At 42.6% G+C, this 25,929-nt stretch overlaps 1 protein-coding gene and 1 long non-coding RNA gene across 6 annotated transcripts in view; both read right to left on the minus strand.

The window, feature by feature from the left end:
- The window catches only part of LOC135352082 (uncharacterized), a 103,415-nt gene that overhangs the window by 58,690 nt on the left and 18,796 nt on the right, over positions 1–25,929 (minus strand). The gene's annotated exons all lie outside the window — the stretch shown is intronic.
- LOC135332976 (uncharacterized) lies at positions 22,736–25,550 on the minus strand. 4 transcript variants are annotated; one of them, XR_010393706.1, is made up of 4 exons: positions 25,288–25,550; positions 24,256–25,073; positions 23,731–23,766; positions 22,736–23,580 (listed from the first exon to the last, which is right to left on the minus strand). It is a non-coding gene; the product is annotated as an uncharacterized LOC135332976 (long non-coding RNA). The 4 variants fall into 4 exon arrangements; XR_010393709.1 differs by lacking the exon at positions 23,731–23,766 and having other exon boundaries at positions 25,288–25,549; XR_010393710.1 differs by lacking the exons at positions 22,736–23,580; positions 23,731–23,766 and having other exon boundaries at positions 23,773–24,691; positions 24,950–25,073; positions 25,288–25,547.

A 25,929-nucleotide genomic window follows, 5' to 3' on the forward strand; every position in this document is an offset into this window, starting at 1 on the left:
TGAGGCTGTATCAATTTACACATGAAGGCAGCTCTAAAAATAGCTACAGTATGATTTTGACTCAGTCTGAGCAGCACGCCCACTTCTCTTAATTTAAACGTACCACTGATTGATACTTCATATTATTATTACTCACTTGATGAGGTTAGGTTAGGATCATCACTTGAAGAAGTGGAAGGAAGTTGTTCGGAACCATTTGGAGTATCTGAGGTGTACAGTAATAATGAAAGCACAGCAGGTGCTGATGCCTCGGTGGAGGTGTCAAACAACATAACAAATAAAGCTACTAGCAATAGCTTATACACACATTTATCATTTTTGCAATTTTACTGCAGGCAGAATATATAGGGAAACTCAAAGAGTGGGTAATGATCGACCATGATTGTTGTTAAAAACGATCGATGCTATATAAAATTATAGTGGCAGCATCAGCAGAGCCTTGCAGCTCTCTTCTCACTCTTGCAGCTACCAATAGCTAGCGTTCTAGTGCAGAGCTAACTACTAAGTAGAGTAGCAACACTCCATGGACAACTTTGGCTACATGCTCTTCTGAAAAGGCATTCCAAGTAAGCTAAACTAGGCATAATTTTTAAAATCCATGAATTAAAATCCAAGTAAACATGACTAGAAGCCTATAGAAACTCTTACTTGCAGCACTTCATTGATCCTAGAGCAGCTGTAGCGGTCTACACACACACCCACCCACCCACCCACTCACCCACACCCACACACACACACACACACACACACCCACAAACCACACACCCACAAACACACACACCCACACACCCACAAACACACACACCCACACACACACACACCCACAAACACACACCCACACACACACACACACACACACACACACACACACACACACACACCCACACACACCCACCCACACACACACGCACGCACACACACACACACACACACACACACACACACACACACACACACACACACACACACATACACACACACACACCCACCCACGCACGCACACACACACACACACACTACTATCTATTTATTTTGACTAATACCTTGTGCTAATTTCTAAGAACCAAAATTAGAGGTTAATGATTGTTTTGTGCTTGCCACCTATAGAAAAACCACATAGACCCATCCCCATTATCAGATACTACCACCACAAAACCTGGCCCAGACAATACAGGCCTGTTCCTAGGCCTTATAAATTAAGCCTCCCTCAAGGTCAGTTAGCTGACACAAGCCATGCACAAGCTAAGTTGAAGTATTACAGCAGCCAATATCAAGTCTAAGACAAGTTCTATACTTTATGTCAGCCTTATACCTAAAATGTGAATATAGCTTACAATCAGCATGGCCCCAAGTCAATATTACAATAATTATTCAGTATACTAGTTGTTCTGAATGCAACAGATGAATAGGGAGGGTTGGTGCACCGTTAAAGACTCTTTAACCCATCATTCTCGACTCTCAAGGTCGGGCATCTGTTTGCTTTTTCTACCTGTATGCATAGTTTTGTGCTGTTTGCTCTTTTGTTCTCTTTTCCTTTTTTTGTTTTTGCTTTTTGCTTGCCTAACTATAGATAGGATAATACAAGGTCTCAAAGATCCACCACTAAGTTTACTATACCTAAATATTAGGACATCAGATGCCAACCTTTTTAAAGATTAATTTAAGTGAGCATTCCGTTTGAATACCCTCAAACACACACACACACTCACACACACACACACACACACACACACTCACACACACACACACACACACACACACACACACTCACACACACACACACACACACACACACACACACACAAACACACTACCGCATACCTCGCTTGCGCATGCGCACCGAGGCATAATAATTATGTCATGTAACACATAAAGTACATTATAATATATTGCAATAGTGATTCAGAAAACTCTCCGATTTATATAACAGTAGACGCACCCACACAAGTGCTAGTGATCGATGTATTTATAGGCCAAGAAGTAGAATGGAATGTGCGTGGGAGCTACTAACATTCCAGGTATTATCGGGGTCTACAAAACGTGTAATTGTACCACAACCAATTGTCCTACAAAAACATTGAAGGTATCAATGGAACCGGCATGGCTTGCTCTATTGGTATGCAAAGTTTGAACTTGCTATACCAATATTTGTGGAAATTAGGTATGGGATTTCTAGTGACACATACCTGGTTCAGGAGTGGAGACTACAGACTTGAGATAGTCAGCAACTTCAGTGTTCCCCAACTGTACTGCCATGTCAAGAGGAGTGTTGCCAGCATCACTAGTCACATCTAGACAGGTAAGGGATAGAGATTTGTAGTAGTACTGACAGCATTGAACATTACCATGCAGGATGACTACATTATTTTATTATCATGTACCAACAGTGTATTGTATTGCAGTTGCCATGACGATACAATTGCAGGTACACTGATTGTTTCATTACATGCACATTGAACCACATTAATATATTCACGGGTTGTCTATCAGAGGATCTAATGAAACAGTACCCACTACGGAAATCACTCACCAACATCCCACTTTAGTTCCTCAACTAGGTATTTCACTAGTTGTATATGTCCTCCCAAACAAGCCTCGTGCAGTGGTGTTCGGCCCTGCCAGTCCCTCACATCTGTGTGTGGTGATACTCAATATACTCAATAATTAAGTGAGATATGTTATTATAGAGTATAGACTCAAAATTGCGGAAAAATAAAACAAGCCTATGCAAATAGAAATAGTTGGTCTTATTAATATTGGTATACAAAGTTTGAACGTGATACACGACTGTGTGCGGAAGTTAGGTATGGGATTTCTAGTGACGAGTTTAACTTCAGCCATGTATGTAAGTGTATAGTGGTCAAGATGGACCAAACATGTCATTGTACCACAACCACTTGTCGTACAGAGAAAGTAAAGGTAGCATAGGAAAGGGCATGCCTTGTTCTATTGGTGTGCGAAATTTGAGCTTGATACACCACTGTTTGTGGAAATTAGGTATGGGATTTCTAAAGCGCATACAGAAATGCCTGAGTCCTGTTACTATTATCCCTCACATCTGTTGTGGAACAAAGTTCAACTATCACATATATTTTTAACAGATATTACTATGGCAACCGTATAGCAAATGTTTATGTATTTCAAACAAGTGTACGTACATTGCAAATAATTATTCGAAATTGAAATGTAACACTATTAAACTTTCCGCTGTATGTATGGTATGAAAACTTCACATACACAACGACTACTTACCAGTGCTACGACTACTACATCGCAAATAATTATTATACTACGCGAAATTACTGACACAATTGATATTGCTACACAGTACATGTATATAATTCAGATACCATAATGATATGGAGAAACAATTACAATACACAAATAATTATATAATGACTACTTACCAGTGCTGCACCCGACCTCCTTCAAGTACTGCACCACCTCTTTATGACCTCCCTCGCATGCCCAGTGAAGTGGAGTACTGTTGTACACCCCATCACCTTTATCAGTACGAGCTCCATGAGTAACAAGTGTCTTCACAATCTCAAGGTAGCCCTCCCAGCAAGCCCAGTGTAATGGAGGCTTGCCCGCCCACTCATCACTCCAGTAGAGCTGGTGGTTGGGGTCTGCTCCCTGTCCCAACAGGGACCTAACTTTGGTGACGTCATTATTGTCTACAGCCTGCCTTAAGTCCCTGGCTAGCTTCTTTTGAGCACTGTACGAAATAGATGGTTGGGGGGTCAGTCATACAGAGAATTACTTGATATGTGTATATAGTTTATACAAGTGACACCATGCACATATCCAGCTGTCACTTTGCTGTACAGTGTTCCACCTCTGATCATAGCCTGCTCTGACTCTACTAATGGAATGAGCCTCCCTCCATGCAATCACAAGGTGCTACCATGAGTAGTAATTATAGTCTACATGTTCACTCACTCTGAATCTTGTTCAGTAGCCATTCGGAAGCTTTGTTCAAACTCTGTCAAATTCTCCCCTTGAATTGTTTCTCAGTAAGCAAAGTGCATGCCACATGCATGCACCCTCTTTCTGTATTTCAAGGGCCCTTCCGGCCACAAAAACCCACATGATTAATTGCAATTGCAAAAGCATAAAAATCCATTTATAATTGCACAGATGTACAGTCAATAGTGGAGTCATGTGATCCTACTACACACAAAACAACACTTATAATAATACTAAACACACGAAAAAATAAATATTAAAATTCAGCTAAAAGGAACTGCTCCAAATTGATCTACAGTTGTCATTGTCGGCGTAACCTTTGAACCCTCCAAACAAATCTCGTCTTGCATTGTCAGCAGTATTATGAGTGGGCGGGGTAGAGGAACGTCCGTCAAAAATGAAGTGCTACCAAAGTCATCCGTAGGAAATGGACTGCCAGTCTGTGAGGTGTGTGTGTGTGTGTGTGTGTGTGTGTGTGTGGGTGTGGGTGTGTGTGTGTGTGTGTGTGAGGGGTGGGAGGTTCAATAAGCAGTATATAGAGTGGAGTGTGTCTATTGTAGTCACCCTCTATAATACAGCCAGGTTTGATAAGGGACCCAGAGTCAGCCTCTGCTGTATAATCAATAAGCCAGATTAATGGGCCCCAAAGTCTCCATAGCATGTGTTTGGACCTGTGTTAGCAGGCCACCCTCTATAATACAGCCAGGTTAATGGGCCCCAAAGTCTCCATAGCATGTGTTTGGACCTGTGTTAGCAGGCCACCCTCTATAATACAGCCAGGTTAATGGGCCCCAAAGTCTCCATAGCATGTGTTTGGACCTGTGTCAGCAGACCACCCTCTATAATACAGCCAGGTTAATGGGCCCCAAAGTCTCCATAGCATGTGTTTGGACCAGTGTTAGCAGGCCACCCTCTATAATACAGCCAGGTTAATGGGCCCCAAAGTCTCCATAGCATGTGTTTGGACCAGTGTTAGCAGGCCACCCTCTATAATACAGCCAGGTTAATGGGCCCCAAAGTCTCCATAGCATGTGTTTGGACCAGTGTTAGCAGGCCACCCTCCATAATACAGCCAGGTTAATGGGCTCCAAAGTCTCCATAGCATGTGTTTGGACCTGTGTTAGCAGGCCACCCTCTATAATACAGCCAAGTTAATGGGTCCCAAAGTCTCCATAGCATGTGTTTGGACCTGTGTTAACACCACCCTCTATAATACAGCCAGGTTAATGGGCCCCAAAGTCTCCATAGCATGTGTTTGGACCTGTGTCAGCAGACCACCCTCTATAATACAGCCAGGTTAATGGGCCCCAAAGTCTCCATAGCATGTGTTTGGACCTGTGTTAGCAGACCACCCTCTATAATACAGCCACTGTTGGTCTACCCACCACTATACATATACAGGGTATACTAATAGTAAGGTACTCACAAAGACATTAGTGACATGGTTGGTAGTTCCTGTGATCCTGGACACCACCTCACACACTTGCCAGATACTGGGACGCAGCTCAGGGTCAGAGGTCAACAAGTAAGCTACAAAGAGGGGGAGAATCATTAGAGCAATACACTTAGGACTTAAGGCTGGTGTGTGTGTGTGTGTGTGTGTGTGTAAGGGGGTGGGGTGTGTGTGTGTGTACATGTACCTCTCAAGTTGTGCATGCAGGTCTTGTGTGTAGGGGGAGTCTTCAGGAATGCTGTACTGAGCACTGACTATGGCTAGAGGGTTGTCACCAAATGGAGTAGTGCCTATGTGTGGGCGGGTGTGTGTTGTGTGAAGGTGTGATGATATGGGTACCATTACATTCGTCTCATTGAGAGCTTTCAAATGAGTATTACTAGCAAACGTGTTTCACATATAAAGAGGAAATTTCGCCCCTTTCCTTGTTTCTCTGTTTCTCAGTAAACATAATCATTGCACAGATCCTCCCCCTTTTCAGAGAGGTGTCACATTCCACCCCTTTCACAGTAAACAAAGCAATTTGGTAGAATGTCATTGAAAGGTCATAATTAGTGAAAGGTCACCTCCAATAGTACTGCCACATGTCCATACATGCATGGATAAATAATTACACCATACTGTAGTGTAAAATACCACCACAAATGAAATCTCTGAGCCCATGCCAACTCAGCTAGCTATGGTTGCTCAATATTGACCTCCCTCCACCAATAAGGTCTAACACATGGGCAAGCAATACTATCGGGAAATATGAACAAAACAATGAGAACCTCGTGATTATTATAAGTAGCCAACAACAGGTGCCATCTCTACACACACGCACGCACGCACGCACGAACACACACACACACACACACACACACACACTACTATCTATTTTTTGACGAATGCCTAACGCTAATTCTAAGAACCAACATTTGAGGTTAATGCTTGTTTTGTGCTTGCCACCTAGAAGAACCACATAGACCCATCCCCATTATCAGATACTATCACCACAAAACCTGGCTCAGACTACAAAGCATCTCCCCTCACCTCCATCCTTTCATGCATTCATCCATTCTTATCCTATAGCACAGCCACTGGACTGGCACATGCTGGCAGCAGATCACATTCACGCTGAGTAGGTAATGGCATATGCTAGGCCTCGTCATAGATAGTGGTATGGCCTCATCAACCTCATCTTCAGTGCGGCCTGAGATCGAGGCTAAAAGATCCCCTTCCTCACACGTTTGTGACTTGTTGCAGTTCACCCACGTAGCGTGTCGTGCACAGAGTCATGGAGTATGTTCTCAATCTGAATCAAAATCAGTGGAAATAATTATAATCATGTGAGCTTAAATGCTTTGTAATATTGAATAACCGTGATTTCAATGGATTGTACAGGCCTTGAAATACAAAAATACGCTCGCAAAATTAGCATTAATCATCATTTATTTCTAGCTCTACGGTATCATCAACTATTGGATAGAGCTATTGGATGATACTTTATACTCTAATAAAGGTAGCGCTCACCTTTCTCCTGAGTTAGAGTGTTGGTCCATTGTGTCCAGTGCACCGTGCTAGCTAGTAGGACCACTCCAATGGATGTGCCCTCAGAGTATTAGAACTGCAATGAATGCACCACATGGCCAGTGGGTAAAGGATCGTCAAACCATTAGACAAAATATGTTTCATTTTGTAGATTTGATGACATACCCTTTTAAAGGTGTCTGGTAAAGGTCCTTTACCAGACACGCTCACACACAAGATGGAGACGGCTGGTGAGGAAAAGCGTTCACTTGTCCTTCCCTCTAGGAGCTTCCATAAGGCTGGATATCGGGTGGATACTCCTCCAAAAGACCAGCAGCAATGGATCACAAGGCAAAGAGCATCGCAGCGAGTACAAGTGAGTGGCTAGTCATGATCAAAAGTGGATCACCTAGTATAGTGTATAGGCTGCTTTAGATGACTGGCATTCAATATCTGCTAATAGATATCATTACTAGTGATCAAACTATACAGCCTCTGTGACAAATGCATCCATTGCTACACATTTGTTGATCCGTTACTTCATTGCGTACAGTGATGGAGAGCACGAGAGGGGCGGAGTCAGTGACAAGTTACTATGACAACATATGATGGAGGAGTTACAAGGTGACACTGTGGAGTTTGTGTACGACCCATTGGACGTCTTGCACTGTAAATAAAGGAACACAATTAAGAAATAGTGAGTACTGCCGCGTGCAGAGTGTGACTCTTTCCCCCACCAGAACTGTGATCTGAGCATGTCATGTGATAAGCCTTGTCTAGAGCTACAGAATGCATCTCTTAGTTTTTATATTGATTGCTTTTTAGTGAAGTTCTGATCTCCTGAAAGTTGCATTGTACATTTTATGGGGAAAGCGTTGTGTTAAATCAGGCCTAAGTTTGAGAGCCCCATATTTAGTAGTGCTACAAGACTGTACATACACTATCAATTATTGCAGCTCAAGTTGATTTGAAGAAATAAAATTGTTTAAGATAATAATTGTTATGGTGGAATTATCTACTAGTGATTGAGTGGTCTGATTGTTCTCTCACTTGTTAGATTCGTGAGGGTCAGTTGTTCACTCTGTTGGATGCTGATGATGATCCAGCCATTGGACGTCAGATAAAAATACAATCGACCTAAGAAACAGTGAGTACTGCCGCGTGCAGAGTGTGACTCTTTCCCTGACCAAACTTTGATCTCTCTTTCCCTGACCAAACTTTGATCTGAGCATATTAATGTGATAGGCCTTATTTAACAGTGCTTGGAATAGTTATTCGCTGTACTCCCCCCTAGTGTTTACGTTCCCGTGGGTGGGTTCAATTCACTAGCAATAGTTTTGCGTTCCCGTGAGTGGGTTCAATTCACTAGCAATAGTTTTGCGTTCCCGTGAGTGGGTTCAATTCACTAGCAATAGTTTTGCGTTCCCGTGAGTGGGTTCAATTAATTCACTAGCAATAGTTTTACGTTCCCGTGAGTGGGTTCAATTCACTAGCAATAGTTTTGCGTTCCCGTGAGTGGGTTCAATTCACTAGCAATAGTTTTGCGTTCCCGTGGGTGGGTTCAATTCACTAGCAATAGTTTTGCGTTCCCGTGGGTGGGTTCAATTCACTAGCAATAGTTTTACGTTCCCGTGAGTGGGTTCAATTCACTAGCAATAGTTTTACGTTCCCGTGAGTGGGTTCAATTCACTAGCAATAGTTTTAAGTTCCCGTGAGTGGTCACTATCAATAGTTTTGCGTTCCCATGAGTGGGTTCAATTCACTAGCAATAGTTTTAAGTTCTCGTGAGTGGTCACTAGCAATAGTTTTGCGTTCCCATGAGTGGGTTCAAGTCACTAGCAATAGTTTTGCGTTCCCGTGGGTGGGTTCAATTCACTAGCAATAGTTTTAAGTTCCTGTGAGTCGTCACTAGCAATAGTTTTGCGTTCCCGTGGGTGGGTTCAATTCACTAGCAATAGTTTTGCGTTCCCGTGGGTGGGTTCAATTCACTAGCAATAGTTTTAAGTTCCCGTGAGTGGTCACTAGCAATAGTTTTGCATTCCCGTGGGTGGGTTCAATTCACTAGCAATAGTTTTGCGTTCTCGTGAGTGGATTCAATTCACTAGCAATAGTTTTGCATTCCCTTGAGTGGGTTCAATTCACTAGCAATAGTTTTACGTTCCCGTGAGTGGGTTCAATTCACTAGCAATAGTTTTAAGTTCCCGTGAGTGGGTTCAATTCACTAGCAATAGTTTTGCGTTCCCGTGGGTGGGTTCAATTCACTAGCAATAGTTTTGCGTTCCCGTGAGTGGGTTCAATTCACTAGCAATAGTTTTGCGTTCCCGTGGGTGGGTTCAATTCACTAGCAATAGTTTTGCGTTCCCGTGGGTGGGTTCAATTCACCAGCAATAGTTTTGCGTTCCCGTGGGTGGGTTCAATTCACCAGCAATAGTTTTACGTTCCCGTGAGTGGGTTCAATTCACTAGCAATAGTTTTAAGTTCTCGTGAGTGGTCACTAGCAATAGTTTTGCGTTCCCGTGGGTGTGTTCATTTCACTAGCAATAGTTTTAAGTTCCTGTGAGTGGTCACTAGCAAAAGTTTTGCGTTCCCGTGGGTGGGTTCAATTCACTAGCAATAGTTTTGCGTTCCCGTGAGTGGGTTCAATTCACTAGCAATAGTTTTACGTTCCCGTGAGTGGGTTCAATTCACTAGCAATAGTTTTACGTTCCCGTGAGTGGGTTCAATTCACTAGCAATAGTTTTAAGTTCTCGTGAGTGGTCACTAGCAATAGTTTTGCGTTCCCGTGGGTGGGTTCAATTCACTAGCAATAGTTTTACGTTCCCGTGAGTGGGTTCAATTCACTAGCAATAGTTTTAAGTTCTCGTGAGTGGTCACTAGCAATAGTTTTGCGTTCCCGTGAGTGGGTTCAATTCACTAGCAATAGTTTTGCGTTCCCGTGAGTGGGTTCAATTCACTAGCAATAGTTTTAAGTTCCCGTGAGTGGGTTCAATTCACTAGCAATAGTTTTGCGTTCCCGTGAGTGGGTTCAATTCACTAGCAATAGTTTTGCGTTCCCGTGAGTGGGTTCAATTCACTAATAGTTTTACGTTCCCGTGAGTCGGTTCAATTCACTAGCAATAGTTTTACGTTCCCGTGAGTGGGTTCAATTCACTAGCAATACTTTTAAGTTCTCGTGAGTGGTCACTAGCAATAGTTTTGCGTTCCCGTGGGTGTGTTCATTTCACTAGCAATAGTTTTAAGTTCCTGTGAGTGGTCACTAGCAAAAGTTTTGCGTTCCCGTGGGTGGGTTCAATTCACTAGCAATAGTTTTGCGTTCCCGTGAGTGGGTTCAATTCACTAGCAATAGTTTTACGTTCCCGTGAGTGGGTTCAATTCACTAGCAATAGTTTTACGTTCCCGTGAGTGGGTTCAATTCACTAGCAATAGTTTTAAGTTCTCGTGAGTGGTCACTAGCAATAGTTTTGCGTTCCCGTGGGTGGGTTCAATTCACTAGCAATAGTTTTACGTTCCCGTGAGTGGGTTCAATTCACTAGCAATAGTTTTAAGTTCTCGTGAGTGGTCACTAGCAATAGTTTTGCGTTCCCGTGAGTGGGTTCAATTCACTAGCAATAGTTTTAAGTTCCCGTGAGTGGGTTCAATTCACTAGCAATAGTTTTGCGTTCTCGTGAGTGGGTTCAATTCACTAGCAATAGTTTTGCGTTCCCGTGAGTGGGTTCAATTCACTAGCAATAGTTTTGCGTTCCCGTGGGTGGGTTCAATTCACTAGCAATAGTTTTGCGTTCCCGTGGGTGGGTTCAATTCACCAGCAATAGTTTTGCGTTCCCGTGGGTGGGTTCAATTCACCAGCAATAGTTTTACGTTCCCGTGAGTGGGTTCAATTCACTAGCAATAGTTTTAAGTTCTCGTGAGTGGTCACTAGCAATAGTTTTGCGTTCCCGTGGGTGTGTTCATTTCACTAGCAATAGTTTTAAGTTCCTGTGAGTGGTCACTAGCAAAAGTTTTGCGTTCCCGTGGGTGGGTTCAATTCACTAGCAATAGTTTTGCGTTCCCGTGAGTGGGTTCAATTCACTAGCAATAGTTTTACGTTCCCGTGAGTGGGTTCAATTCACTAGCAATAGTTTTACGTTCCCGTGAGTGGGTTCAATTCACTAGCAATAGTTTTAAGTTCTCGTGAGTGGTCACTAGCAATAGTTTTGCGTTCCCGTGGGTGGGTTCAATTCACTAGCAATAGTTTTACGTTCCCGTGAGTGGGTTCAATTCACTAGCAATAGTTTTAAGTTCTCGTGAGTGGTCACTAGCAATAGTTTTGCGTTCCCGTGAGTGGGTTCAATTCACTAGCAATAGTTTTAAGTTCCCGTGAGTGGGTTCAATTCACTAGCAATAGTTTTGCGTTCCCGTGAGTGGGTTCAATTCACTAGCAATAGTTTTGCGTTCCCGTGAGTGGTTTCAATTCACTAATAGTTTTACGTTCCCGTGAGTCGGTTCAATTCACTAGCAATAGTTTTACGTTCCCGTGAGTGGGTTCAATTCACTAGCAATACTTTTAAGTTCTCGTGAGTGGTCACTAGCAATAGTTTTGCGTTCCCGTGGGTGGGTTCAATTCACTAGCAATAGTTTTGCGTTCCCGTGGGTGGGTTCAATTCACTAGCAATAGTTTTAAGTTCCCGTGAGTGGTCACTAGCAATAGTTTTAAGTTCCCGTGAGTGGGTTCAATTCACTAGCAATAGTTTTGCGTTCCCGTGAGTGGGTTCAATTCACTAGCAATAGTTTTAAGTTCCCGTGAGTGGGTTCAATTCACTAGCAATAGTTTTGCATTCCCTTGAGTGGGTTCAATTCACTGGCAATAGTTTTACGTTCCCGTGAGTGGGTTCAATTCACTAGCAATAGTTTTAAGTTCCCGTGAGTGGGTTCAATTCACTAGCAATAGTTTTGCGTTCCCGTGAGTGGGTTCAATTCACTAGCAATAGTTTTGCGTTCCCGTGAGTGGGTTCAATTCACTAGCAATAGTTTTAAGTTCCCGTGAGTGGGTTCAATTCACTAGCAATAGTTTTGCGTTCCCGTGGGTAGGTTCAATTCACTAGCAATAGTTTTGCGTTCCCGTGGGTGGGTTCAATTCACTAGCAATAGTTTTAAGTTCCCGTGAGTGGTCACTAGCAATAGTTTTGCATTCCCGTGGGTGGGTTCAATTCACTAGCAATAGTTTTGCGTTCTCGTGAGTGGATTCAATTCACTAGCAATAGTTTTGCATTCCCTTGAGTGGGTTCAATTCACTAGCAATAGTTTTACGTTCCCGTGAGTGGGTTCAATTCACTAGCAATAGTTTTAAGTTCCCGTGAGTGGGTTCAATTCACTAGCAATAGTTTTGCGTTCCCGTGGGTGGGTTCAATTCACTAGCAATAGTTTTGCGTTCCCGTGAGTGGGTTCAATTCACTAGCAATAGTTTTGCGTTCCCGTGGGTGGGTTCAATTCACTAGCAATAGTTTTGCGTTCCCGTGGGTGGGTTCAATTCACCAGCAATAGTTTTGCGTTCCCGTGGGTGGGTTCAATTCACCAGCAATAGTTTTACGTTCCCGTGAGTGGGTTCAATTCACTAGCAATAGTTTTAAGTTCTCGTGAGTGGTCACTAGCAATAGTTTTGCGTTCCCGTGGGTGTGTTCATTTCACTAGCAATAGTTTTAAGTTCCTGTGAGTGGTCACTAGCAAAAGTTTTGCGTTCCCGTGGGTGGGTTCAATTCACTAGCAATAGTTTTGCGTTCCCGTGAGTGGGTTCAATTCACTAGCAATAGTTTTACGTTCCCGTGAGTGGGTTCAATTCACTAGCAATAGTTTTACGTTCCCGTGAGTGGGTTCAATTCACTAGCAATAGTTTTAAGTTCTCGTGAGTGGTCACTAGCAATAGTTTTGCGTTCCCGTGGGTGGGTTCAATTCACTAGCAATAGTTTTACGTTCCCGTGAGTGGGTTCAATTCACTAGCAATAGTTTTAAGTTCCCGTGAGTGGTCACTATCAATAGTTTTGCGTTCCCATGAGTGGGTTCAATTCACTAGCAATAGTTTTAAGTTCTCGTGAGTGGTCACTAGCAATAGTTTTGCGTTCCCATGAGTGGGTTCAAGTCACTAGCAATAGTTTTGCGTTCCCGTGGGTGGGTTCAATTCACTAGCAATAGTTTTAAGTTCCTGTGAGTCGTCACTAGCAATAGTTTTGCGTTCCCGTGGGTGGGTTCAATTCACTAGCAATAGTTTTGCGTTCCCGTGGGTGGGTTCAATTCACTAGCAATAGTTTTAAGTTCCCGTGAGTGGTCACTAGCAATAGTTTTGCATTCCCGTGGGTGGGTTCAATTCACTAGCAATAGTTTTGCGTTCTCGTGAGTGGATTCAATTCACTAGCAATAGTTTTGCATTCCCTTGAGTGGGTTCAATTCACTAGCAATAGTTTTACGTTCCCGTGAGTGGGTTCAATTCACTAGCAATAGTTTTAAGTTCCCGTGAGTGGGTTCAATTCACTAGCAATAGTTTTGCGTTCCCGTGGGTGGGTTCAATTCACTAGCAATAGTTTTGCGTTCCCGTGAGTGGGTTCAATTCACTAGCAATAGTTTTGCGTTCCCGTGGGTGGGTTCAATTCACTAGCAATAGTTTTGCGTTCCCGTGGGTGGGTTCAATTCACCAGCAATAGTTTTGCGTTCCCGTGGGTGGGTTCAATTCACCAGCAATAGTTTTACGTTCCCGTGAGTGGGTTCAATTCACTAGCAATAGTTTTAAGTTCTCGTGAGTGGTCACTAGCAATAGTTTTGCGTTCCCGTGGGTGTGTTCATTTCACTAGCAATAGTTTTAAGTTCCTGTGAGTGGTCACTAGCAAAAGTTTTGCGTTCCCGTGGGTGGGTTCAATTCACTAGCAATAGTTTTGCGTTCCCGTGAGTGGGTTCAATTCACTAGCAATAGTTTTACGTTCCCGTGAGTGGGTTCAATTCACTAGCAATAGTTTTACGTTCCCGTGAGTGGGTTCAATTCACTAGCAATAGTTTTAAGTTCTCGTGAGTGGTCACTAGCAATAGTTTTGCGTTCCCGTGGGTGGGTTCAATTCACTAGCAATAGTTTTACGTTCCCGTGAGTGGGTTCAATTCACTAGCAATAGTTTTAAGTTCTCGTGAGTGGTCACTAGCAATAGTTTTGCGTTCCCGTGAGTGGGTTCAATTCACTAGCAATAGTTTTAAGTTCCCGTGAGTGGGTTCAATTCACTAGCAATAGTTTTGCGTTCCCGTGAGTGGGTTCAATTCACTAGCAATAGTTTTGCGTTCCCGTGAGTGGGTTCAATTCACTAATAGTTTTACGTTCCCGTGAGTCGGTTCAATTCACTAGCAATAGTTTTACGTTCCCGTGAGTGGGTTCAATTCACTAGCAATACTTTTAAGTTCTCGTGAGTGGTCACTAGCAATAGTTTTGCGTTCCCGTGGGTGTGTTCATTTCACTAGCAATAGTTTTAAGTTCCTGTGAGTGGTCACTAGCAAAAGTTTTGCGTTCCCGTGGGTGGGTTCAATTCACTAGCAATAGTTTTGCGTTCCCGTGAGTGGGTTCAATTCACTAGCAATAGTTTTACGTTCCCGTGAGTGGGTTCAATTCACTAGCAATAGTTTTACGTTCCCGTGAGTGGGTTCAATTCACTAGCAATAGTTTTAAGTTCTCGTGAGTGGTCACTAGCAATAGTTTTGCGTTCCCGTGGGTGGGTTCAATTCACTAGCAATAGTTTTACGTTCCCGTGAGTGGGTTCAATTCACTAGCAATAGTTTTAAGTTCTCGTGAGTGGTCACTAGCAATAGTTTTGCGTTCCCGTGAGTGGGTTCAATTCACTAGCAATAGTTTTAAGTTCCCGTGAGTGGGTTCAATTCACTAGCAATAGTTTTGCGTTCCCGTGAGTGGGTTCAATTCACTAGCAATAGTTTTGCGTTCCCGTGAGTGGGTTCAATTCACTAATAGTTTTACGTTCCCGTGAGTCGGTTCAATTCACTAGCAATAGTTTTACGTTCCCGTGAGTGGGTTCAATTCACTAGCAATACTTTTAAGTTCTCGTGAGTGGTCACTAGCAATAGTTTTGCGTTCCCGTGGGTGGGTTCAATTCACTAGCAATAGTTTTGCGTTCCCGTGGGTGGGTTCAATTCACTAGCAATAGTTTTAAGTTCCCGTGAGTGGTCACTAGCAATAGTTTTAAGTTCCCGTGAGTGGGTTCAATTCACTAGCAATAGTTTTGCGTTCCCGTGAGTGGGTTCAATTCACTAGCAATAGTTTTAAGTTCCCGTGAGTGGGTTCAATTCACTAGCAATAGTTTTGCATTCCCTTGAGTGGGTTCAATTCACTGGCAATAGTTTTACGTTTCCGTGAGTGGGTTCAATTCACTAGCAATAGTTTTAAGTTCCCGTGAGTGGGTTCAATTCACTAGCAATAGTTTTGCGTTCCCGTGAGTGGGTTCAATTCACTAGCAATAGTTTTGCGTTCCCGTGAGTGGGTTCAATTCACTAGCAATAGTTTTAAGTTCCCGTGAGTGGGTTCAATTCACTAGCAATAGTTTTGCGTTCCCGTGGGTAGGTTCAATTCACTAGCAATAGTTTTGCGTTCCCGTGAGTGGGTTCAATTCACTAGCAATAGTTTTGCGTTCCCGTGGGTGGGTTCAATTCACTAGCAATAGTTTTGCGTTCCCGTGGGTGGGTTCAATTCACCAGCAATAGTTTTGCGTTCCCGTGGGTGGGTTCAATTCACCAGCAATAGTTTTACGTTCCCGTGAGTGGGTTCAATTCACTAGCAATAGTTTTAAGTTCTCGTGAGTGGTCACTAGCAATAGTTTTGCGTTCCCGTGGGTGTGTTCATTTCACTAGCAATAGTTTTAAGTTCCTGTGAGTGGTCACTAGCAAAAGTTTTGCGTTCCCGTGGGTGGGTTCAATTCACTAGCAATAGTTTTGCGTTCCCGTGAGTGGGTTCAATTCACTAGCAATAGTTTTACGTTCCCGTGAGTGGGTTCAATTCACTAGCAATAGTTTTACGTTCCCGTGAGTGGGTTCAATTCACTAGCAATAGTTTTAAGTTCTCGTGAGTGGTCACTAGCAATAGTTTTGCGTTCCCGTGGGTGGGTTCAATTCACTAGCAATAGTTTTGCGTTCCCGTGAGTGGGTTCAATTCACCAGCAATAGTTTTGCGTTCCCGTGGGTGGGTTTAATTCACCAGCAATAGTTTTACGTTCCCGTGAGTGGGTTCAATTCACTAGCAATAGTTTTAAGTTCTCGTGAGTGGTCACTAGCAATAGTTTTGCGTTCCCGTGGGTGGGTTCAATTCACTAGCAATAGTTTTGCGTTCCCGTGGGTGGGTTCAATTCACTAGCAATAGTTTTAAGTTCCCGTGAGTGGTCACTAGCAATAGTTTTACGTTCCCGTGAGTGGGTTCAATTCACTAGCAATAGTTTTAAGTTCCCGTGAGTGGGTTCAATTCACTAGCAATAGTTTTGCATTCCCTTGAGTGGGTTCAATTCACTGGCAATAGTTTTACGTTCCCGTGAGTGGGTTCAATTCACTAGCAATAGTTTTAAGTTCCCGTGAGTGGGTTCAATTCACTAGCAATAGTTTTGCGTTCCCGTGGGTGGGTTCAATTCACTAGCAATAGTTTTGCGTTCCCGTGGGTGGGTTCAATTCACTAGCAATAGTTTTGCGTTCCCGTGAGTGGGTTCAATTCACTAGCAATAGTTTTGCGTTCCCGTGAGTGGGTTCAATTCACTAGCAATAGTTTTGCGTTCCCGTGAGTGGGTTCAATTCACTAGCAATAGTTTTGCGTTCTCGTGAGTGGGTTCAATTCACTAGCAATAGTTTTGCGTTCCCGTGAGTGGGTTCAATTCACTAGCAATAGTTTTGCGTTCCCGTGGGTGGGTTCAATTCACTAGCAATAGTTTTGCGTTCCCGTGGGTGGGTTCAATTCACCAGCAATAGTTTTGCGTTCCCGTGGGTGGGTTCAATTCACCAGCAATAGTTTTACGTTCCCGTGAGTGGGTTCAATTCACTAGCAATAGTTTTAAGTTCTCGTGAGTGGTCACTAGCAATAGTTTTGCGTTCCCGTGGGTGTGTTCATTTCACTAGCAATAGTTTTAAGTTCCTGTGAGTGGTCACTAGCAAAAGTTTTGCGTTCCCGTGGGTGGGTTCAATTCACTAGCAATAGTTTTGCGTTCCCGTGAGTGGGTTCAATTCACTAGCAATAGTTTTACGTTCCCGTGAGTGGGTTCAATTCACTAGCAATAGTTTTACGTTCCCGTGAGTGGGTTCAATTCACTAGCAATAGTTTTAAGTTCTCGTGAGTGGTCACTAGCAATAGTTTTGCGTTCCCGTGGGTGGGTTCAATTCACTAGCAATAGTTTTACGTTCCCGTGAGTGGGTTCAATTCACTAGCAATAGTTTTAAGTTCTCGTGAGTGGTCACTAGCAATAGTTTTGCGTTCCCGTGAGTGGGTTCAATTCACTAGCAATAGTTTTAAGTTCCCGTGAGTGGGTTCAATTCACTAGCAATAGTTTTGCGTTCCCGTGAGTGGGTTCAATTCACTAGCAATAGTTTTGCGTTCCCGTGAGTGGTTTCAATTCACTAATAGTTTTACGTTCCCGTGAGTCGGTTCAATTCACTAGCAATAGTTTTACGTTCCCGTGAGTGGGTTCAATTCACTAGCAATACTTTTAAGTTCTCGTGAGTGGTCACTAGCAATAGTTTTGCGTTCCCGTGGGTGGGTTCAATTCACTAGCAATAGTTTTGCGTTCCCGTGGGTGGGTTCAATTCACTAGCAATAGTTTTAAGTTCCCGTGAGTGGTCACTAGCAATAGTTTTAAGTTCCCGTGAGTGGGTTCAATTCACTAGCAATAGTTTTGCGTTCCCGTGAGTGGGTTCAATTCACTAGCAATAGTTTTAAGTTCCCGTGAGTGGGTTCAATTCACTAGCAATAGTTTTGCATTCCCTTGAGTGGGTTCAATTCACTGGCAATAGTTTTACGTTCCCGTGAGTGGGTTCAATTCACTAGCAATAGTTTTAAGTTCCCGTGAGTGGGTTCAATTCACTAGCAATAGTTTTGCGTTCCCGTGAGTGGGTTCAATTCACTAGCAATAGTTTTGCGTTCCCGTGAGTGGGTTCAATTCACTAGCAATAGTTTTAAGTTCCCGTGAGTGGGTTCAATTCACTAGCAATAGTTTTGCGTTCCCGTGGGTAGGTTCAATTCACTAGCAATAGTTTTGCGTTCCCGTGAGTGGGTTCAATTCACTAGCAATAGTTTTGCGTTCCCGTGGGTGGGTTCAATTCACCAGCAATAGTTTTACGTTCCCGTGAGTGGGTTCAATTCACTAGCAATAGTTTTAAGTTCTCGTGAGTGGTCACTAGCAATAGTTTTGCGTTCCCGTGGGTGTGTTCATTTCACTAGCAATAGTTTTAAGTTCCTGTGAGTGGTCACTAGCAAAAGTTTTGCGTTCCCGTGGGTGGGTTCAATTCACTAGCAATAGTTTTGCGTTCCCGTGAGTGGGTTCAATTCACTAGCAATAGTTTTACGTTCCCGTGAGTGGGTTCAATTCACTAGCAATAGTTTTACGTTCCCGTGAGTGGGTTCAATTCACTAGCAATAGTTTTAAGTTCTCGTGAGTGGTCACTAGCAATAGTTTTGCGTTCCCGTGGGTGGGTTCAATTCACTAGCAATAGTTTTGCGTTCCCGTGAGTGGGTTCAATTCACCAGCAATAGTTTTGCGTTCCCGTGGGTGGGTTTAATTCACCAGCAATAGTTTTACGTTCCCGTGAGTGGGTTCAATTCACTAGCAATAGTTTTAAGTTCTCGTGAGTGGTCACTAGCAATAGTTTTGCGTTCCCGTGGGTGGGTTCAATTCACAAGCAATAGTTTTGCGTTCCCGTGGGTGGGTTGAATTCACTAGCAATAGTTTTAAGTTCCCGTGAGTGGTCACTAGCAATAGTTTTACGTTCCCGTGAGTGGGTTCAATTCACTAGCAATAGTTTTAAGTTCCCGTGAGTGGGTTCAATTCACTAGCAATAGTTTTGCATTCCCTTGAGTGGGTTCAATTCACTGGCAATAGTTTTACGTTCCCGTGAGTGGGTTCAATTCACTAGCAATAGTTTTAAGTTCCCGTGAGTGGGTTCAATTCACTAGCAATAGTTTTGCGTTCCCGTGGGTGGGTTCAATTCACTAGCAATAGTTTTGCGTTCCCGTGGGTGGGTTCAATTCACTAGCAATAGTTTTGCGTTCCCGTGAGTGGGTTCAATTCACTAGCAATAGTTTTGCGTTCCCGTGAGTGGGTGCAATTCACTAGCAATAGTTTTGCGTTCTCGTGAGTGGGTTCAATTCACTAGCAATAGTTTTGCGTTCCCGTGAGTGGGTTCAATTCGCTAGCAATAGTTTTGCATTCCCTTGTGTGGGTTCAATTCACTAGCAATAGTTTTACGTTCCCGTGGGTGGATTCAATTCACTAGCAATAGTTTCAAGTTTCCGTGAGTGGGTTAAATTCACTAGCAATAGTTTACGTTCCCGTTAGTGGGTTCAATTCACTAGCAATAATTTTGCGTTCCCGTCAGTGGGTTCAATTCACTAGCAATAGTTTTGCGTTCCCGTGAGTGGGTTCAATTCACTAGCAATAGTTTTAAGTTCCCGTGAGTGGTCACTAGCAATAGTTTTGCGTTCCCATGAGTGGGTTCAATTCACTAGCAATAGTTTTACGTTCCCGTGAGTGGGTTCAATTCACTAGCAATAGTTTTACGTGTTTTGTAGTTTGTGCTTTTTGCGCTGTACTCCCCCCTTGCATGTGTGACTGTGTTTTGTAGTTTGTGCTTTTTGCGCTGTACTCCCCCCTTGCATGTGTGACTGTGTTTTGTAGTTTGTGCTTTTTGCGCTGTACTCCCCCCTTGCATGTGTGACTGTGTTTTGTAGTTTGTGTGCTTTTTGCGCTGTACTCCCCCCTTGCATGTGTGACTGTGTTTAGTCACTAGCAATAGTTTTACGTTCCCATGAGTGGAGGTTCAATAATTCACAACAGCTGCATTGTACCTCCTTGTTTTGTGTTTTTTATGCAAGTGCACTGAATGCGCCAGCGAAAGCTTAGGTTTTCTGAATGCTTAGAAACAGACCTTTCAAATGATACCATATTTATTTGATATTTGCCAATTTAGTCCCCATGGTCCGAGGTCTAAAAATAACAAATTCAGGGCCCGGATGAAATATTGGATTGAAACACATCATTTGAAATGTATTTTTCTAAGCTTTCGGAATATTATAAAATTTTTGACATGGATCAACTGTTATGGCTGTTGAAAGACCCACCTTCCGTTTAATTCGTGAATCTTTCGGCTGTCATAACTTAAATTCTGTGGATCGAAAGTCAAAAATGTTATGGTTTTCTGAATGTTTAGAAACAGACCTTTTAAATGGTACGGGTGGGTTAGGGTTAGGCTCCCGTGAGTGGACTGAATGCGCCAGCAAAAGTCTTAGGCTCCCGCGAGTTGGCTGAATGCACCACGAAAATAACCCCACGAAAATTACCCGCTATATATACGATAGTTGGATGTTTTTTATGCGCTGTACTCCCCCCTTGTGTTGTATTTTTTATGTGAGTGCGCTAAATGCGCCAGCGAAAGTCTTAGGCTCTCGCGAGTTGGCTGAATGCACCAGCAAAAGTCTTAGGCTCTCGCAAGTTGGGCTGAATGCGCTAGCGAACGTCTTAGGCTCTCGTGAGAGGGCTGAATGCACCACGAAAATGACCCGCTATACGATAGTTGGAATAGTTAGTATTTTTTATGCACTGTACTCCCCCCTTGCATGTGTGACGGTGTTTTGGGTTAGTTAGTGTTCACTTCTCTATAATTACATACATGCATTAATTTGGGTGACAATTTGTGGGACATTATGATCATTGACGTGTGCAATAAATGATGTATATATACTGTGTGTGTGTGCAGGACTGAACACCAGCCCCCGGCATGTATCATGAGGGACGCTGTACAGAGATGTTAGGGCAAGTTCCTTTAATTAGATCCAGATATTGTAATTATTTCCTTCTTCCAGGTTGTCGGTGGCTAAACGTGCTTATAGTTGCCATGGAGATGGAGATGGTAATTGACTGAAGTCATGTACCTACCTCTCGATAGAAGGAAACAAGGATTTGTCAATAATTATAGTACTGTGATAAATAAATGTTTTGTCAACTTTGATTCTCTAAGATCATAATTATTCACAACTATAATTATACTATTGTTCTTGTTCTTACAAAACTTTAAATTATGTTACGTTGTTTCATATTAATTATAATTATATCGAGTACAGCAGCCATTCAGTGTTAGGTAGTGCCAGACCATCAAACCATCGCCTTGTCCATCCATATATACACAACCATCAACCTACACAGAGAGCATGAGAGACTTGTCACACAACATAGCTAGCTACTTATCTGTGTGTATGTGGCTCCTCCACAACCGTCAACCTACACAGAGAGCATGAGAGACATGCCACACGACATAGCTAGTTACTCATCTGTGTGTATGCTGTTACAGTGGCTCCTCCACACAATCAACCTACACAGAGAGCATGAGAGATACTGTACACAATGGAACTACTTTTGCTGTGAAGAGACATCCACCTACACACCATAGAAGCCAGCCATACTTATCTTTATTGTCTCCACTCTGCGCACTTAGGCCCGGGTCCAGATTTCAACACCAAAATTTACACTATGTTCATACTGCTGTATTATTTGCAATATACAGTGTATGCTGCATCAAAATGATCCAAAATGAAGCTCAATGTTTTCTTTTTCCAAAAAACTAATTAGCTTAATTCAATTATGCTAATCAGTCCCATAAATGGTGATGACGTCATGCCACTTTCAGAAAGAGAAATGCAAATACGGCGTTGAAGATGCCAAGATCAAGCTTCAAAAACAAGGCTAGATGAACATCTCATAGCTAGGTACTAGTATCCTTGATGGGAAGAGTAAGAGTTATTGTATTCTTGAGATACACAAAATAGCCTACCTCTAGAGTGGCTGTCAGAGCTAAAGAAGCTAGCATAGCTAAGAAAGTTTTGGACATTTTTACTTCCCATCAAGGAAACATAATCATAACAAGATACTCTATCTTTTGAGGGCCTAAACAGCTACTCTTACCTTGTTTAAGTCCGCCGTATTTGTTGCCAAAGATAATCTATAATAGTTCTAGCAGCTAGCTAAGCAAATACATTGACCTTATGACGTCATGTGCAATGAATAACATTAATAAACATTATGAATCTCATTAACACTACATGATCTACATCATCTACATAAAATGTAGGCAATGAATAAAATTAATCTTATCAGTGCCTGACCCAGGCCTTAACTGCACAGAGCATATATAGCTGCACACAAAACAATCAAGAGACACTATAAATGATAGTAGTGGGCGTTGAGATCTGAGCCCCTCCCCCACATCTCCAGTCAAGCCCCTCCCCCTTCAGTACCTGCAATACATTATACAGTGATGAGGTTAGTAATCCTCCCTGGGTCCCAGAGCAGCATGGCTTGTCTGTACCTGGAGGAGAGAGGAGACAAAAGCAGTGAGACAATGGAACACTAGCTATAGTACAGTAGCTAGTAGGAGGAGCTGTGTGTGTGCATCGTGGCTGCAAGAGAACAAGCAAATGCATGGTTACATTGAGAGCAGCAGTTCAAACAAAACCATCCACTCCACACAATACAATACCAGCCAATCACCACCACAGCTGACAACCATCAGCCTAGTATTATCAATACACACACAATACATAATTATAACACCAGACAACAAAATTACACCCATAGCTGTTTGTGCTGTGCAGGGAACCGGAAGAGATGAGAAATTCCCACAACAACAAATCAATTCAACAGCGAAGACCACCAATTAATTCAGATCATTATTATCATCATAATACCAGACCAGGAATGAATGCACTCCTGACCAGACAAATAATTATAATCAAATCACACATCATCACCAAACCAGACTGTGCAACAAAATTTCGCAACCACAACAACCAATCAAATCATCCACAGAAGGTTTAGTTTCCTTGCACAATATTTGGTTGCCAAAATGATGATCACCTTTGAGAAAAAATCACACACAAAACAAACACCAAATGCTAAAATCATAAAAACTGTTCTAAAAATTAAATTCTACACTATTTTTACCCCTGGGAACAGCTGTTGTTTGCTAGACTCTTCCAGGGCTTGCTGTGGAAAGCCCTTCTTGTTCACTCACTTTCTAGTCCTGTTTCTTACCATTGAATTTACTGTAAGAAAATACTCCCACTCACTACTTTCAGTCTGACATCTCTACCAATAGGTGTCAGCTGCAGCAGTCCTGGCTGCTAAAGAATCTGGGTGGGGCTGCTGTTGGACTGAAGCTAGGACGCCTTCTAATTCTATCCACCTTCAAGGTACCCATATAAAGTGAAAAGCTTATATCATACAGAAATTTTTTTGATACAGACGCTTGAATACTACTGTTGTTTTTATACCACCCAACAAACACAAAATATTTATAACATGAACAAACATTTTTTAATAATAATATAGAGCTGCAGGCCAAGAGGCCACACTGGACCACGGAGGAGGTTCTACAAGACATCTTGAATGATGAGGAACCTACAGAGGAGTGGGAAGAGGATATGGAAGAGGTAACAGCGGACAGGGATGAGCCAGTCATGCACGGCAGTGACAAAGAATTTTCTGATTGGGATGAAGGTGGGGTCTAAAACTAAACTGAATACCGATATAATTTATTTTACAACGTACATGTAGAAATGGAGCCCCCGTCAACAGACAGCAATCCTGCACAAGGTAAATTAAATTGTGACAGTGCCAATGAAAAGGGACCTTAACGCGGCAATAATTAAATTAAGCTATAGGCCAATTTAGTAGAAATGAAAAACATGGGCAAAAATTTTTTTTTTCACAGGTGCTAACTTCAACCCTTCCTCTACCTACCTGTAAAGTCTCTACGAAGCTTTAAACAGGTCAAGCGCGGACGTTGAAGAAACTCACCGAACGCTCATTTTGAAATTTACTGTCTACGTGAGTATTATTGTTAATTATTTTTAACAATAATTTATTAATAATTATAAGGTTAACAATTTGTACCAGCTATTGATAAATCCATTCCTAGACGACACAAGTGACGACACAAGTGGTCCAAGCAACTCGTCACACGGTTTGTGCAATGTTATGAAGTACAATTACAATCAGTTAGACTACCACACAAAACTAATGTACAGGTAATTATTATTACCCTCACATTTATTTAGGCAATGAGCAACCTACCTGGAGGAGTGAATTGCACACCCTGACTATCAAGTCATTTGAGTCAGCAGTAGGACCAACAGTGGACATCTCAGAGAGGCCAGAAGAAGTGTTTCTGCTATTTTTTAACAATGATCTGCAGGAACACATTGTGTGTGAGAGCAACAACTACGCTAGACATGTAATGGGAGAGGAGGCATACCGAACGTGGACTCAACACACAGTTTAAGAGCTCTGGGCCTTCTTCGGATTCTCCATCCTCATGGGACTCAATCACCTGCCATCGATCAATGACTATTGGAGCCGAGACCACTATGCACCCATCGCCGATGTAATCTCAAGGCAGAGATTCCGTGATATCTCCCAGTATCTGCACTTCGTGGACAACGACCATCTTGTTCCACGAGGTGACCCCTCGTACAATCGGTTAGGGAAGATCCGCCCCCTCATTCAGCACCTGGGTGAGAGGTTCGAAGCTTTGTACAACCCTACACAGAATGTAGCAGTGGACGAAGCAATGATTAAGTTTCAGGGGCAGTCTTCCTTAAAGCAATATAATATGCCTATGAAACTGATCAAACGGGGGATCAAGGTATGGGTATTGGCAGATAGTGCTAACGGCTATTTCCACAAATTTGACATATACACGGGGAAGCAAAAGAAGAGACAGGTTGGACTTGGTGAGTATGTTGTCAAAACATGTGCCTGCAACCACCTGCAAAGAGATGTAAACGGGGATGGTGTGCGTTCTGCTGGAAGGACTCCAACAAGAAGACTGACAGATGTAACGAGTGTGGTGTCTGGCTCTGCCATGGTGGAAACCCAACATCAGACTGTTTCTATTTGTGGCATAAGAACTTGTAAATATTATAATTATTATCTTATTTACTGTTTATGATAATTATTATTTATTAGTACGGCTTCATTATAGTCACATGATGTACGCTAATGATACACACTAATCATTATAATTATTTAAAGCAACAAAGCTACGCGTACATATATACGTACTGCATCGCTCGGTAGATTAATAATACACAGCCTATCACTCACCTTGTGACACGTACGTTTGGTTGACTGCTCCACCACCTGAGAATCACACGCATCTGTGATCCAGCAATACTCTGTACACACAAAGAAAGATGATGAAGGGTTCTTAGTACTACAAATTCTAGATACAATGAAAGCACCGCAGGTGCTGATGCCTCGGTGGAGATACCAAAGCTACATAACATAAAGCTACTAATAGCTACTAATAGCACATGATAAACAATTTAATTTTGCTGAGTTGGTAATGATCGACCGTGATTGTTGTTAAAAACGATTGATGCCCAAAAGTTCAAGTCTAAAGCTGCATTCAAGTAGCAGAGCCTTGCAGCTCTCTTCTCACTCTTGCAGCTACCAATAGCTAGCGTTCTATAGTGCAGAGCTAACTACTAAGTAGAGTAGCAACACTCGGTAAACAAGTTTGGCTACATGCTCTTCTGAAAAGGCTGCAATGGCATTCCAAGTAAGCAAAACTAGGCATAACTCGAGAACGAAGCATTATTTGGCAAATCCACGAATTTAAATCCATGACTAGAAGCCTATAGAAACTCTTAATTGCACTTGATTCATCCTTGAGCAGCTGTAGCAGTCTACACACACGCACGCACGCACGCACGCACACACACACACACACACAGACACACACAC

Source organism: Halichondria panicea, chromosome 1 (genome assembly GCF_963675165.1).
Source record: "Halichondria panicea chromosome 1, odHalPani1.1, whole genome shotgun sequence".
Lineage (NCBI taxonomy): Eukaryota > Metazoa > Porifera > Demospongiae > Suberitida > Halichondriidae > Halichondria > Halichondria panicea.